Genomic DNA, 17335 nt, shown 5'->3' with positions numbered 1-17335 from the left:
CAATGCCCCTGGCAGATAGAGGCAATAATAGTCACAGGATGTGACGCTCCGGTGAAATAATATACCGGCCCTCAGAGTTATCATCCACCAGGTTTGGAAGTCTGGCCTCAGCAACGTGGGAGAGCAGTAGCTTTAGGTCCTGGAATGCACATTCAAAACATGCCAAAACTACACATGAAAAGAGAATCAGCATCCCCACTATATAGAGGTCAAAAACTCATAAATATAAGGGAAGCTATGGGAAGAAAGAACAATCTTTGAGATCCTAAATCCAAGGGCACTGGGAAATATTTATATTCATGGCACAAATAAACGTTTTCAATGTAGTCAAAAGTAGAAAAGGCCAATGTATACGATGCAGGTTAAACCAGGACTGAGTTAAGAGAGCATATTTCAAATTTAAGTTAGGAATTTGGAAATTTCCTGAGATAGTCCCAATTTCATGTAATTTACTCTTTTTAGCAAAGGTGGTTTATTAAAATTACAATAATGTGACTTAATTTTTATACTTTCATAGGATTTTTATATAAGTAAATTCACAAATTTGGGGGGAAAATCCTTTTATCAGACTAAGAGTTGGAAGTCCCCCGATACTCGTTTCCTTTAGGGGCCATAGCAGCTAGAACCCAAATAAACAGGAAGAAAACTTAATACCCTCTATACACAATAAAGCTAATTCTTTTAGCATTAATGCTTCCATGAGTGGCGAGGCTGGCGCTGGCTATTTGAGTTGGAGAGCAAAAACAAACAGCAAGTGAAACTGCCAAGGAGGGAAGGCGTTTGCAAGAGAAGGATTTATGTGAAGGTGGTCAAAATACAACTTCCAATTATATATAAATAAGTTCTGGGGAGGGCCTTCGGGGTGGCTCACTCAGTTGAGCGTCCGACTTCGACTCAGGTCGTGTTCTCACGGTTAGTGAGTTCGAGCCCCGCATCCGGCTCTCTGCTGTCACCACAGAGTTTGCTTCAGATCCTCTGTCCCTCCCCTACTTGCGTGCACATGCGCACTCTCTCTCTCTCTCAAAAATAAAGAAACATTAAAAAAAAAAAAGTTCTGGGATGTAATGTCCAGCATGCTGATTATAGTTAACAACACTGTATTGTATATTTGAAAGCTGTTAAGAGAGTACATCTTAAAAGTTCTTGTCATAAGAAAAAGATTACAACTGTGTGAGGTTATGGATGTTAACCAAATTTATTGTGGTAATCATTTTGCAATATATACATACAACAAATGTATGTATATACAACTAAAACTTATACGATGTTCTATGCCAATTATATCTCAATAAAACTGGAAAAATTAAAACTAAAAGGGACAGTCATCATGCATTCAATATATGTTGTTACTATACACTTTTTGAAAAGATTTTCAAAATAGTTATAATTTTAAATTTTGCTCAGAATAAAACATTCAGTTTGTTCTTGTGGGAACAACAAAAAAGAGGATTCATAAAATTCATGTGACAAAGAATAAACTCTATAGCTGGTTCTGTGGTTATGGAAATGCAGAAAGTTGAAAGTCCTGCTTCTAAAAAGTTCCCCTTTCCTGGGGCGCCTGAGTGGCTCAACTGGTTACGCATCTGATTCTTGATTTCAGTTCAGGTCATGATCACACGGTTCCTGAGACTGAGCCCCACGATGGACTCCATGCGGAGCGTGGAGCCTGCTTTGGATACTCTCTCTCCCTCTCTTTCTGCCTCTCCCCCCTCTCAAAATATATAAATAAACATTTTTTTTAATAAAAAATAAAAAGCTCCCCTTTCAGATAAATTTTGTGATAATTTCATGTTCTTCACATGAACTGTGAATCCACTCCAGAACTCTGAAATCTCCCAGATGCATCACAAATTAGGTCAATTCAGATTGTGTGTTGTGAGAACTTACTGATTTTTTTAAAGAGAGTATATAGAAATTGTGCCACTGTGATTTTTTTCAAAACCTTAATCCTGAAAGTGCCACTTGGACTCCTAATGCATAAGGAACATAATTTTTCAATATTAAAAACTATATTGATATAATTTATTAAATGGTTAAAGGAGAAATAACATGACTATCTAGTTAAATAAATTGACCAAATCTTATGTATATTCTATTAAAACCCTAAAAATAGAATTCTGTACATATAATTGTTCTTAATATATTTAAAAAAGCTCTATCTCAAATCAACAGCTATTATGCTTCCTGGTGAACCTATAAGCATTCCTGTTATGTCCAGGGACAATTTACCATTATTTTGTTATAGTCTATAACCAAGAGAAATAATAGGAAAGATAAAAATACACCTAGAACCTACTATATCTCAAGTTCTCCATTAAGATCTTTTTCTGGGGCGCCTGGGTGGCTCAGTCGGTTGGGCGTTGGACTTCGGCTCAGGTCACAATCTTGCGGTCCGTGAGTTCGAGCCCCGCGTTCGGCTCTGGGCTGATGGATCAGAGCGTGGAGCCTGCTTCCGATTCTGTATCTCCCTCTCTCTCTGCCCCTCCCCCATTCATGCTCTGTCTCTCTCTGTCTCAAAAATGAATAAACATTAAAAAAATTAAAAAAAAAATCTTTTTCTGGATTACTCATCTCATTGAATCTTCGCATTTTTATGAGATAAACACCAAGTCATTGATGAAAAAGGAAACTGAGAATAAGAAAATTTAACTCAGAGTTGTGGTAACATATCCAACAAGTAGTAGTCAGAATTCAACACCAGCTAGTCTGACTCCAAAGCCTGGTTCTTAATTAGTGCACTACTAATTTAATCAACAAATGTATATTGAGTGTTTACCACAGGTCTGGCCTATGGGTACTAGAGATACAGTAGTATATAAAAGAGATCAAATTCCCTGCTCTTGTGGAGCTTACAATATAGAAATAAAAATTTTGAACACTGATTTTGGAAAGAAAGGCAAAATTATTATCAGTTCACGATATAAAGAAGACCTATACATTTCAAATGCATAATTATAAGAAGTAAGAACTTTCAGTCACTGAATAGTTTCAAGGAAATTTACAAGCCAATTTATTTCCTGTATTCAAGCAACAATACACTGGGAAAATAGAATACTAATTTCTATTTATTAACAGCAGAAAAAGGAGAAAATATTCATGTAACTTATTCATGTAGAATTTTCCAAGGACTTATATAAAGAAAATCTTAAAGGAATGAGTTTCATCAAAGAAGATAAGTAAATGAATATTTCCCTCTAAACTTTCTGTTAATTTTTTCAAACTTTGGATTGAAATGTAATTTAGTACCAATGACAATACTAATAGTAAACTTTTTGGGGTGCCTGGGTGGCTCAGTCGGTTAAGCGTCGGACTTTGGCTCAGGTCATGATCTCGTGGTTTGTGAGTTCGAGACCCACATCGGGCTATGCTGACAGCTCAGGGCCTGGAGCCTGCTCCAGATTCTGTGTCTCCCTCTCTCTCAGTCCCTCCCCCCCACCTGTGTGTGTGTCTCTCTCTCAAGAAATAAATAAACATTAAAAAAAATTTTACAAAATACTAACAGTAAACTTTTTGTTACGTGTCAAAAGTATATAAAACTTCGTGTGAAAATGTACACAATGACAGAGGCATTCTGAAAAACGAGAGACGCGATAGTATTACCTTTACTAGGTAGTAAATATTTCATAAAACTACTGTAACAAACCACGTTGGAACTGGTAAGTTAATAATAGATTATTAAACCATAATAGAAAATTAGGAAATAGGCTTACAAAAGAAAACTGAATGTTTGATAAAGGTAACAATTCAAATGAGTACAAAAAAGATGGATTAATCAAAAATCTTGGGGGTAACTGGATAACTGTTACAGTCACGTACGGATACATAACAAACTACCCTAACACAAATGGATAACCATCACCATTTTATTTTATCTTGTGATTTTGGGGGTCAGGAATTTGAGTAGGATTTGGCTGGGTGATTATTTTGCTGCACGTGGCAATGACTATGTCACTTAGTGGTATTCAGCCAGCAGCTGAGCCAGTCTTGGGTGTCCAAGAGAGCTTCACTCACACGTCGGACACTTCAGCAGAGAAAACTACAAGACTGGGCTCCTCTTGGCTGCTCTTTCTCAGGTAACCTCAGGACCTCTCCATACAACTTCTTTATCAAGCCCATGACAACCTAGGGCTTCGAGAAACCAACATAGAAATTAACACTGGCATCAAATCCTAAGTCTGGAACTGACAAGCATCATTTCTGCTGTACTCAACTGGCCAAGGCAATCACGAAGCCAGATCAAATTCAAGAGGAGGGGAAATAAAGTCCACGTCTCACTGGACTCACAAATTTGTGGGTGTCTTTAATCTTCCACACTAGCTAGCTAAAACCAAAACCAAAACAACAAAGCTATAGACCACCCTCCCTCCTCACATCAAAATAAATACAGAGAAACCGAAGATTTAAATGGAAATGAATGAAGCAATCACTAAAAGAAAATGGATGAAATTATAATATTAATTTATTGTAATTGTAATAGCAATCCATAGTGTTAAAGGAATCCAAAAAGTTTGCTAAATTTAACTTCTTAAAAAATTTTTTTTAATCTCTTCTCGGCCTTTTGGCTAAGATCAAGTGTAAAAAAAAATTTTTTTTACACTTATTTATTTTTTGAGACAGAACTCAAGTTGGGGAGGGGCAGAGAGAGAAGGAGACACAGAATCCAAAGCAGGCTCCAGGCTGTCAGCAAAGAGCCAGACACGGGGCTTGAACTCACAAAGTGTGAGGTCATGACCTGAGCTGAAGTCGAACGCTTAACCGACGGAGCCACCCAGGCGCCCCACTAAATTTGACTTCTTATAACATTCTTAAGCTTCTAGGTGGCAAAAAAAAGAAAAATGCCATCAGAAAATTCACAAGACAAAGGATGAACTTCTGTTTCTGTCTGTGATGGAGTAAGTGGTACCGAACTATCACTTCCCAAATAAACAACTGTCTTCAGACTCTGGACTATAGGCAGCCCAGAACTATATTCCCTGGGGGAAGCAAACAGATGAAGTGGGCCCAACAACTGTCCTGACTTTCCGCTTGAGCACCTTTCTGGGTACAGCTGCCAGATTTAGCAAATAAAAACAGAATGCCCAGTGAAATTTGAATTTCAGAGGACGAAAAGAAATTTCCCGGAGTGATGCCTTTGCCTATGCGTGAAAGGGACTGGAGGCACTGGCCTTAGATAGATGCGTGGATAGTGCATCCGAGGAAGAGGCACAAAGGCAACATATATGTGTACAGATCCTGCCACAGGGTAAATGTGTAGCAGGGGTTGGAAGAGATTCGCGTGTGAGTACTTCAGTGTTCTTAAGGAAGTAAGAAGGAAGGGGATCATCAGAGGGCGGGGATGGAGAAGGAGGTTTGTTAGGGATTTGAAGAGAGAGGAGAAAGGGGAAAAGAGTGGTATAGGAAAAGCTGGATGGTGGATGGAGCAGAGAAATACAGTGAGACTGCCAGGCAGCATTAGGCCATTTGATGTGTGTAATTACGAATTTAAAATGGAGCTAATAGCAGGGCAGAGTGCTTTCTTTCAACCACAAACTATGAAGAGTTAGTAGGTAGGGAGTTAGATTTCATCAGAGTTGTGTTTTTCCAAGTTAATGTGAGAGAGAGGCAAAGGAATTGAGGGTACGTGCACAGAAATGAGGATAGTGGTTGTTACAGACTTGAAGACAGGAAGGGATGGATGTGAAGGACAGGGAAGATGTGCCGGATCAATGGGCTGGACATCCTAAGGGGGGCGGGTGGCACCTGGGTGGCTCAGTCAGTTAAGCTTTTGACTTTGACTCAGATCATGATCTCACGGTTCGTGGGTTTGAGTCCTGCTTCAGATGAATCCTGCTTCTCTCTCTCTCTTCCTGTGTCTCTCTCTACCCTTCCTCACCTGTTCCCTCTCTCTCAAAAAAAAAAAAAAAACCAAAAAAAAACCAAAAACAAACAAAAGAAAGAAAACAAAAGAAAAGAAAAAAGAAATCCTGATGAGGTGAGAGAATTGTTAAAGTTGAACTTTAAAGGGAGTGAACTGGAATGACAGCCATTGTGGGAATGGCTGGCTGAGGTAGGGTAAAGGACAAAATCAATGGAGGAAAAAAACCTCAGAGGGATTGAGCAATCAGGCTACTGGAAGAAACATATCTGCTTATTATCAAACTACCAAGAATTTACACAGGAGAAGTGTGGGAGAGAACGACTCTGAGCTGCAAAATAGAGGCTTTTTATTTGATCGATTTCTTTTGATTGATAGGATGACAGTGTAAGTATCGGCCAACATACTTGATGTGTTGGACGAAGACCCAGACAAACACATTCTGCCGAGATGTTCTCCATTCCAGCTGGTCCTCAGAGGGCTTCAGGTTTATGCTGCACTGAGGAGTAAAGGTTAATTTATCTGGCGCTTCCCCCTGGAAAGCCTCCCAGGGTGAGGCTGGCTTCCTGCAGGGTGGGGCTGCTTGGCAAGCATCCTGAGAAAGTACTGAGGTGGAGGGGCATGATGGGAGGCCAAGGCTCCATACATCAGACACCTGGAACTGCAAGATTTGCACCTGAGCTCCTGTTCACACCAGGGAGGGTGTGGTCACACTGCAAACAGGAATGCTGAGAAGGCCTGACGGCAGAAGTCCAAGGCTTGGACCGCAGGCCCTCGTCATATCAGAGCTGATGCCTACCTTCCTGCGTGCAGTTTATTCGCCCAGAGTTTAGATGGTGGTCTCGCCAGATCACTGTGCACTGTCTCAGACAGCAATTGGCCAAGAAGGGACCTCACACCTCCTCCTCTTCCTGCTTCTGTAAGTTTCTCTGAATAAATGCTATTCTGGGTCTTGGGTGTATGATGTGGAGTCATTCTGCCTGTGTGTACTCTCTCGGCAGCCATTACCAAACTCCCCTCTTTTCTTCTTCCTAGCTTTGTATTTCAAAAACAAAAAGAAAGAAACAGATATATATTTCCCTTAACCATACATACAATGCCATGCACTGTAATGACTTGTGTTGTGAGGGTTTGAGGAGGTGGACTGGGAAGTCCAACAGAAGAAGGAAACTCAAAGCAGGAAGACATTGTCAGTATCACACATGGCTTGTTACGGCAGGGAGAGCAAGTGTAAATTTCCCCACGCATCGATCATACTCCAAAGTTATGGTGGATGTCAAGGCACTCTGTTCTGCTGATTCCCTCCCGGAAGAATTTTTGCACAATACTCCAGAGAACCACTTGGTTAGTTGTAGTTAGCACCAAACATCCTCACATATGCCTTCTGTGATAAAGAATGTGTTGATTATAATATTCGAAGAACATGGATCCTGGGCAGCAAACACTGGCTGGGGGCGGGGGCGCCCCAGGGCAACACATCTGAAATGTTTATTTAAAACAACAACAACAACAGGAGCACCTGGCCCACTCAGTCAGTAGAGCATGCAACTCTTGGTCTCGGGGTTGTTAGTTCAAGCCCCATGTTGGGTATAGAGATTACTTAAAAATAAAATCTTACAAAGAAACAACAGAAACAAATTTTTAGAAGATCTACTGGCTTCTCCAATAAATGCATAAATCAATAGGATCTAACGTCTTTTTTGCTTCTACTTCATTGTCACCAGTCACATGTTAGCAGACCTGGGTAAATTACTGATGATATTTAAAGCTGAATAGAATCCATACCTTGGTTTTATAATCCTCAATTCCACGGTGAAACTGAGCTATTATGAGATTACCAACAAAAAGGAGATACTATAGTGTGGCACAGTATTATGGATTTTAAAGTCAAACAGATGTGGATTTGTATCCAGTTACCATCACTTCGACCTTAAGTTAAGCCTTATGATATTCCTAAGCCTTAGTTTCCCTTCTACAAAAAAGAGAAAATAATACTTACAACCTTGAGGGTAATTGTGATGTATCGTGAAAATTCAATATTATTTGTGAAGTAACTAGTACAGATGCTAGAATAGCATTAGTGCCTAATTAATAACTATTATAATAAATATATAAGTAACATACGTGCAACTCTAGGTCATGCGCAATTTTCTTATGCTAAGGGTAGACTACTCACTCTCTTTAGCCAAAAAGAAAAAAAAAATTCAGGCAGCTGCTTCCATGTGGATTTCTGATCATGTGAATCACTGTTAAAAACCTTGGCTGCCCTGACCAAAACTGTAATGACTTTGCAAGCTGTTCCAGAAATGGGTCACAGGGTTTTTTTTTTTTTGGTTTTTTTTTTTTTTGTGGGAAAATGGACAGGGCTTTAATCTGTGAATGCTGCAATTTGTTAGCCTTTCTATTTCCTATAAACTTATGACCTTCTAGAAGGAAGCAACTAGGTTGATTGTAACCACAACTACACCCCTGTGGACGAGGAGGTGCCATTAAACTGTAAAGAGTGTGTCTCTAGCCAATTATATTAGTTCCAAAATAAAGGACAGGGGTTATCACGATGTTTTACCCAAAGCCAAAAAAATTCTAAAGCTGCAGAGAAGACATCACCACTGCCAGAAAGACTCTCCTGGGCCAGGAAAAAAAAAAAAGAAAAAAAATGTAGAAATATCTTAGCTTCTCCCTTTTGCCTACCTTCCCATCTCCTCCCAGTTCTTTCTGTTGGTCCTATTCAATAGAGCCACCTGACCAGATGGCCTGACCCAACCTGCAGGATTCAGGGCTCTGTACTGCATACCAGGGCTAGGGGCAGGGGCGGGGGCAGGAATTAGGGGAGGACCAACAGGAAAACAACCAATAGGCGGCCTTCTTTCAGTTCCTTAGAAAGGCCAAATTCTTTCCAATGTCAAGATATTTATATATTCTGTGGCCTCTACCTATAATTCTTTCCCCACCACTATTCACCTCGCTGCCTCTGCTCATTCTTTAGGTCCAGCTTAAATATCATTTTCTCAAGGAGGTCTTTCCTGATTATCAGTCTAGAGTAGGTCTCCCCTATTACTCTTTTTTAAAAATCCCCTCTTCTTACTAACCTTTATAAATTATACACTCTCTGTGTAATTATCTGTTTAATAGCTACCTACCCAGGGGCAAGACATAGCTGTTTTGCTTTCTGCTGCATGGCTAGACTCTAGCACAATGCCTAGCATATAGTCATCACTCGGTAAAAAGTAGCCACAATTATTATTGCCTACTATTTTTAACAATAATCAATAATCAGATGGCAGTATCAGCCTTTTCTAGAGTGTGTGTTAATTTCTTTCTGAGGCCCCTTTCCATTTTTTCCCCTCCTAATATTTAGTTAATGCAAGTTGTGTGTTCCAGTTCCATGAATACTTTCTAAACATTGCGTACAAAACCAAATTTCTACATCATGAGTCTTCACAGGCCATTAGGAAAAGTTGATACATCCCTTGAACTGTCAAAACAAAAACTATGTTGGCAAACTTGGAATAAACAAATTCTTTCCATCGCATGATCTGTAACTGAAAAGAGAAAAATGTGTACAGGAGAGCAATTCATCGTCTGCAAAGTCTGTTTATGTTTCACACATTCCTGGTTTGGACCTTTTGATTTTTGTTCTTTAAAACTATTGAATGATACATTTTCCCTGACACCTGCTAGGAGATCTTCATTATTTTCCTTCTACAATCAATTAATTTTTTCCTCAGTAGCATTCAGCTCCCTTTTCTTTCTTAGCGTTTTATTCTATGGGCTTCATGTGGAGTAGAGGAATGTCCCATCCTTGGTAGATAAAAGAAATCTGGACTCGACATAAGGAAGGGCTGTTTCATCTTCAGAGACGTTGTCTCTAAGTTTCCCAGGCTTCTTGACTCCAGGCTTTCTGACCCCATCTGCCACACTCTCCCCATGTTATCATATGCAGAAACAAATGCCTGCAAGCTCAAGAAAGGAGGGGTTAGGAAGGTCAACAGGCTGGTGGGGGGAGCGGGAGCACTAAGGTGACCATCTTGGGGCAAGCAGCATGTATGGAGCTAAGGAGTCCACTTCCTGGTTCAAATTCACTGTTGCTCTAAGATTTAGCATCAAACATATATTGAATGCCTACTGTGCATTAGACACTATGTTAAAGTTAGTGACTGAAGTTCCTGTGCTCAAGGAGCTCACTGTGAAGAACAGGGAGACAGGCAAGTAACAACAATTTGTAATTCATTGCCAAATGCTCTGAGAAAGGTAAACACAAAACACTGCAGGGGGGAAAAGGTCCTTAACCCAATCTTGGGCAAGTGAGAAGTGGGGATGCTACAGCAAAGCCTTCCTGGAGAAAGTGATGCTTGAGCTGTAAGATGAGTAGGAGTTGTCCCTACAAAAAGTAAAAGAATATTCTAGAAAAAGAGAAACGGTATGCGCTGAAGTCCACAGCAGTGTGTTATGGAAGAGTTGTAAGTAATTTAGGGCCAGGGCCAGGAGAGAGAAGGGAGAGGGAGATGAGGTGAAGAGATAAGCACAGGGCAGGGTGTTGACACGCTTCCCGTCAGGTGAGAACCTCTTCCTTATGATCAGGTACTTCTGAATTAACTCCAGTTAAGAGGACCTGATGACAGACAGTGGATTTGAAACTTGCTCCTGTCACTGGTTTGTGACCTTGGGCAAACTTACTTCCTCTCTTTAAGCCTCAGTTTGTTTCACCAATGGAATGGAGATAAGAATATCTGCTCTAAAGAGCTGATTATGATAAAATGATATGCATAGTACCCAGCACATTTCATGCTATCATGTTAAACCTCAACTATTGTAGAATAAACTGCTGTAATCGAGAATAACCATGCAAAGCCTTGAGTCACGGAGTTAAGGGAACATGAGGTAGACTCTGGGGTTGTCTCTAGTTACCAGAGAACCATTTGTCCTGCCTGGACTTGTTTGGATACTTTTGTTTAGTCTCTGGCTCTTTTATTTTAATGGTAACGTATGTATTTCATAATTTGGTGCTATTTCACTACCTAATAAATGAGCTGTTTGGAAGTGAGTTATTATGTCCTCAGATTCATATTCATTTCATTTTCTTCATGCCACAGAAGTTTTGAGGTAAATGGCTGTACAACTCACCCATGGAAATGGGGAACAGAGAACTACATTGGAATAGAAACATGGGCTAGCTGCAAACAAACTAAATATCCATCAGTAGGGGAGTGGCTAAATAAACTTGTATCTCTGTGTGGCAAAATACTGTGCAGTAGCTAAAAGGAAGGAGCTAGCTCTCTATGTACTAGCTAGAGCTCCAAGACCTACTGTTAAATGAAAAAGCAAGCTGCCAAAAGACATTTGCAGAATGATGCCATCATTTTTTGTAGAAAAATACACACACAGTCACATACACATATAAACAATATTATGTGCTTTCTATGGTTACATGCATAGTGTATAAATGCATAGAAAAGCTCACACTAAAATGATAAGAGTGGTTATATATGGTGACATGAGAAGGTCTATCAGGCTGGAGTGGGGTGGGGCTTGGGGAGGGATAATAGTCTAAGGAGACATGAGCCTTTTCAGAAACATTTAAACTTTTCTACAAGTAATGCTCTTATGATTTCTGTAATTCTAAATGTTTTCAAAACAGAAACAAAAAAAGAGCAAGGGCCTTGAGGGTGGATGAAAGTGACTCAAATCCTGGCTCGGCAATTTGTTAATTGTATGATTGGGGGAAGACTTGGCCCCTCTGTCTCAGTTTATCAACAAAATGTCTTGCAGCTTTTTGTAAAGACTGACAGTAAAACTCCTGTACATTACCAGTACTCGCATGTGTTAGTTTCCTTTCCCTTATCCTTAATCCAACTGCTTTTTCTTTCTTCCCTTCCCTCCACTTCCCTCCTTCCCTCCATTTCCTTCCTTCCTTCCTTCCTTCCTTCCTTCCTTCCTTCCTTCCTTCCTTCTTTCTTTCCTTCTTTCCTTCCTTCCTTCCTTCCTTCCTTCCTTCCTTCCTCACCCCCTTCCCTCCTTCTCTTCTTCCCTTTCCAGATTAAACAATCAAATACAAAGTAATCAAGCCATTTCCTCAAGGTCACACAGTTGGTTGATGTGAGAGCAAGGGCTGTAACTCGGGTCTCCTATATCTTAATATATCAGCATTAACTCTGCTGAAGAGGTGAATAACTGTGATGTAGTTGTTTCTACTAATGGTTCCAATTTTCAGAATCCATGTGGCAGGTTGGTTTGAAGATTTGAAATGCAAAGCACCATATGCTGAGCTTGGGCAGCCGTTGGACCAACAAAACCAAAGATGTCCAGACAAAGAGTGTTGGGTAGACCTGCAAGGTTATTTCTGCCATGTCTGTTCTTTTGGCCGTGCTAGCTATCAAGGAGGTCTAGCAGTAAATATCAAGGATGTAGCTACAAGGAGAACATGGTACCAGGCAAAGAGTCAGTTAACAGGAAAGGGGAAATGGGGCAAAAATGGATGTGACATTCTTTCTGGCTACCTAGAAACTGAATGCTCTTCCTATGCTTGGGTAATTCTTCTAATTTGTAAGAAAGATATTGCCATTTAACTAACTATATTAGTTTAAAATGACAGATGCTTTACCAGTTGCCCTTGCAGTTAGGGCACAGTCAGGTGGCTTAGGCTCTAGCAATCAGAAGACCTTCCTTTTCAGGGTCCATTTTCCTTAGGACTATAGGGATTAGTTCCAGCCTATGGAAATTTACCCACTAAGGGCTTTTTATCACTAAGAGCCCTGAATTTAAATTTTAACCAAAACTAATTTTAACTGAAACCAGGTGTAGTATTTTGCTGAGTCCAAAACAAAGGGAATTTTGTTTTCTGAAGCCATTGTGCAGAAACAAGACATTTTACCAGACTCTAGATCAGGGAGCATTCTATATAGTTCAGTGGTCTTAACCCAGGTGGTCCAACCCAGATGAAATCACACTCTTGTTGGTTGCACTTCCCACCCCAGAAAAGAGGGTAAACTTCTTGGGAAACTCCAGGAGCTGATTGGACACTCCCTGGTAATTTTCTGGGAAGAGTATTTTCATATTCCTCTCCTCCACTGTTAGATATTTTTGTGCTTTGTAACCGCTGTGGTTCGAGGTGCCTGAAGACTCTTGCTTTTTGGGCTAGGGCCTGAAAATTTATTTCAGCGTCTACATGCTAGCTTTCTTCATCTTAGTCATCAGTAGGCATCCCAGCCACCTGTAGCATTCTAGAACTAAGTTGCCTCTTTCTATCCTGCAGAAAAAAGAGGCACATACGTCTGAGACACTTCTGAGAGAACCCCTCAGATCCCCCCAGCCACATCTGTCTCTTGTTTCAGTCGCAGCAGTTCTACGTGGGCTCTTGCTGACAGTGCCTCCACTCAGGCTGCACCACTGGCCTCTCATCTCCCACCCCAGGGAGGCGTTAACGCGTAGACACAGAATGCCACAGGAGTCTGTTTGGGACTCTCACATGTGAATCACTGAAGTGCAAGGAGTTAATGCCCCATGAGGCAAGGATTTGACAGAAGGAGATGACTAGTAGATAAATTCTGATCCCTTTCTCCCTCCAGATTGACTTTTTGAAATGCAGTTTATGTACCTTCCTGGAGGACGAGCCTGTGGATTTGAACAATCAGTCTCACTTGGCAGCCGCCAACTTGATAATCTTGTCTCATATTGGCTCCTCCTTTTCTGTTCCATGAGCCTTGTCCCTCACACCTGGAAATGCATTCCCTAATGGAGTAGACTTACCATAAGCTCCTTGCTTCAGGCTCTGCTTTCTGGGTAACCCAGACTAAGACAACACCACGGGATTCATAGACAAAGTTATACCAATTTCACGATTATTGCTGGCTTTCCTCATTTGGGAATCCTTTCTGGCTACTCACTCAGTTCAATCTTGAATGTGTGACATTGCAAGTTACCTAATCTCTCTGAGCTGAATATTATTCAAGATAATATGGAGATAATAATATATAATGCTTATTTCATGCAGAGTTAGAGGAATTAAAAGAAAAAAGATTATAATCAATATACACAGTGCTTGGCATGTCATGAATGTTCAATGACTGTCAGTTGTTAATATTATAAAAATCAGTTTCATTTGCAACTGATAAAGGTCTAGTGGAGATGGAAAAAAGGAAGGGAGTTCACTTACAGATACTTTGGGGAGGTTGGAAACATAGGTTCACACGTCTGTGAGCACATGTGATAACGCTATACAATAAATTCTCTACTCTCCGTTCCATTATCCCCACCATCCAAAAATGATTCAGATATGGACCTATAACTCCTTCCAGAGTTAGACTTTTGCAACCATGATGAAAATGATCATTTTGAGCATTTAGCATTTTGAAAGGCTTAGTAAATTTAAACTGAATTAGAACCACAGTGGTCCCAGGTTTTATTTGACATTTTCATCAGTGGCTTCTTTCTCAAGGGGCCAGCACAGCCAAATGATAGTCCAGACTTCTCTCATTTGAAGCTCTGTCCATTCATCCTGAGCTGTGCCTGGGACTCCTGACAGTTGATGGCCTGCCTTTCACATCTTGCCATTCTTTGATCCCAGAATTTCAGTTGTGTTGCTTTTGGCTTTTACTTGCTGATGAACAGATTTATGTGGATTTAATTTTCTTTAGTCTCTGGCTGTCAAAGGTTTTGGTGTTTGTAATTTTCAATGGGAGCTAGATCAACTAAAACCTGTTTTGTTTTGTTTTGTTTTGTTTTGTTTTGTTTTGTTTCTGGGTGTAGGTTTTCACAGTAGCGGGAAGTCAGAAGTGATTTGTAGGCTACTAAATCTTGGGCTCTGTTTAACATATAATTTTTATGGTCAGCAAGAGTGAATAAGGTCCTAATATTTCAGAACTTCATATAAGAAGTAAGCCAGAATGGAAAATTACACTGTCCACCAACCAAAGCTAGAGATTGCATAATGTATCTTCTCAGAAATCATAATCCTGACCCCTTCCTCCTATCTCATTTTTGTTCTCCAAGTCTGGAATTCTTGTTAAGTGAAGGTTTGGTGCTTATTTTTCTTTGGTAATGCAAAACATACAAAATGTCCCTCCCACCACACAAATGTGCAAAGCAGATGTGGCTTCCTTGAGTATCCCTTCACTGATGTTCTCTCTCTGATGATCCCTTAGCCTGCTAGATAATGAAAAATTAAAAACCCAGCTTTAGTCGAATTATGGAATCTTAGTCTGAGCTAGTAATTTAAGATCTCTTTAGGGTTTTCACTCTCTGGTCTCTTAGCTCTGGTAGATGCTAAATGCTTCAGTGCTCCTTTTGCTCCACTCCAAGATGGCGTCTGGATGTGGAGAGTAATATAGGTGTGGTTTAGGTGGCAAGGTGGGGGTCCTCAAATCTGTGCCGGTCTCAGAATCTCCCTGGTCTCACATGTTCAGTGGCTGGAAGGGATGTTTCTTCAAATGGCATTCACCAACAGGCTACTGGCCCTATTTGTCTGCAAATCTACTCAGCAGCCTCTTCATCCACTACCCTCTCAATACTCAGAGTCTGCCTCTTTGGGGCTAATAGGAACTTCAGAGTTGGGTAAGGGGAATTAGGAACTTTGTGCCAGACTCACAGGGGTAGGCATAAGGATCTCTGCCCAGATCCTCCTTCAATGAAAGATTTGCTGCCTTGGTGGCTGAGAGAGTGGTCAGCAGATGGTCTCTGGTTTACAGCTCCTTCAGGATCTGCTACAGCTACAGAAAGACATCTTGCCTGAGGCCATGCCCTTCCCAGAGTGACCCTCTTCTTATGACTGACATGGGAGTATAAAGGACTGGCCCATTCAGCAGATTGCAATACAATACTGACTGGCAACTCCCCACTCCAGAGTTCTCCTTTGGGTTGGCTAAGACTTTGTTGGGTCTCATTACAATCTCACCAGTTTCTCCCTCTAACCAATCCTGCTTTCTCCCTCCCTTTTTCATAGGTGTAATTCATAATAAACATCTTGCACCCCAAATTCTGTCTCAGCATCTACTCTCAGAGAAGCCAACTTACAACACTGATCTATTCACCTATAGCAGCCTCCCCATATTATGTCCAGACCAGGGAAGCAAGCCATTAGCTTTGATGTTTCTGCCACTACCTTCATGCCATCCCTATACAACGTGGAAATAAACTTTGTGTGAGGAGACTTACCAGCATCCACTATTGGAATCTGTGTTTCCCATTACCAGTTTCTAGGGTGGCAGTCTCTGCTCTTCGCTGTAACCTTAGACTTCTACCGATCTCTTGCCTCTTTGGTGCCTCTGCTTATTTTCTTGCATATATTTGCCACCTCTGAGTTCTAGGGAACAAAAACTGGTGCTATGGCTCATTGCCCTGGTCTTTTCTTACCACCACCTCCATACCTTTGCTCCCATACCATGTGGATGTAGCAATTAACCCCAAATGGGGCTTCTCGAAGAGGTCAGCAGCCTCCCCATATTATGTCCAGACCAGGGAAGCAGGCCATTAGCCTTGATGTTTTTGGAGGCTTCCTACTATTCTGGGTGTTTCTGAAGGTGCTTCTTTCTACCTGCTTTCTTGACGTGCTTTCTGGGGCTCCCAATCTTAAGGAGAAAGGACTGTTACAAGGACTCTGCTAGCTGACTTCCTTAATCTCCTTTTGCTATGCTTTTTCTAATCATCCCTGCTTCCTCTATGCTATGTCCTTATTCTCATCTAGACAGAAAGCCAACTGAGAGTGACTTCAAAGAAGAGTCTTCCTTCGCCAAAGAAAGAAATTTATATTTTAGACATTCAGGCTCCATTCTCTATGTTAAAAAAGCTTAAAGACATTAAAAAATCGTTTCTTTCTTAGCAAAACTTGGCTCTCAAGTCTTGTTTCAATCTCACACAAATAAATAAGCAATGATCTTCTTATTCTAATAGGTATCTATCTTTTTCCTGAAGCATTTGAACCCTATTCTTTACAGGGTGAGAAGTTGCCAGTTAAGATTTATAAGACATGAAAATGTATCTGAATAATATTCAAGAGAATATACCTGTTGTATAGAAATAATAAATTTAATAGTCATTACCTATGCAGCAGTGATTATGCTTTGTGTATATTACTTCACTTAATTTTCATAATGACCCTGTGGGAAAAGTATTATCCAATTTTGAAAATGATAAATTGAGGCCCAAGGGGGCTAAACAACTTGCCTAAGGTCACATGATTAATAAAGGTTGGACTCAAATTCAGGTCTGACTCCAAACTCCTTGTTCTAACCACTGTAATTTCTCCATTAGAAAATTGTTGGCTGGAGTGCCTGCATGGCTCAGACTGCTGAGTGTCCAACTTTTGATTTCAGTTCAGGTCATGGTCTCACAATTGTGGGATTGAGCCCCACATCTGCTCTGTGCTGAGGCCGGAGCCTGCTTAAGATTCTCTCTCTCTACCTCTGCCCCTCTCCCCAGCTCGAGCACTCTTTCTCTCTGAAAAGGAAAGGAAAGGAAAGGAAAGGAAAGGAAAGGAAAGGAAAGGAA

At 40.7% G+C, this 17335-nt stretch overlaps 1 pseudogene; it reads left to right on the top strand.

The window, feature by feature from the left end:
* The first annotated feature begins 4542 nt into the window (after positions 1-4542).
* LOC121041156 (uncharacterized) lies at positions 4543-4624 on the top strand (annotated as a pseudogene).
* Positions 4625-17335: the final 12711 nt, after the last annotated feature.

The sequence above is a fragment of the Herpailurus yagouaroundi genome, unplaced genomic scaffold, assembly GCF_014898765.1.
Source record: "Herpailurus yagouaroundi ecotype Mexico unplaced genomic scaffold, PumYag 182, whole genome shotgun sequence".
Classification (NCBI taxonomy): Eukaryota; Metazoa; Chordata; class Mammalia; order Carnivora; family Felidae; genus Herpailurus; species Herpailurus yagouaroundi.
The sequence above is the reverse complement of the archived record's forward strand: the minus strand, read 5'-3'. Positions and strand labels throughout refer to the sequence as shown.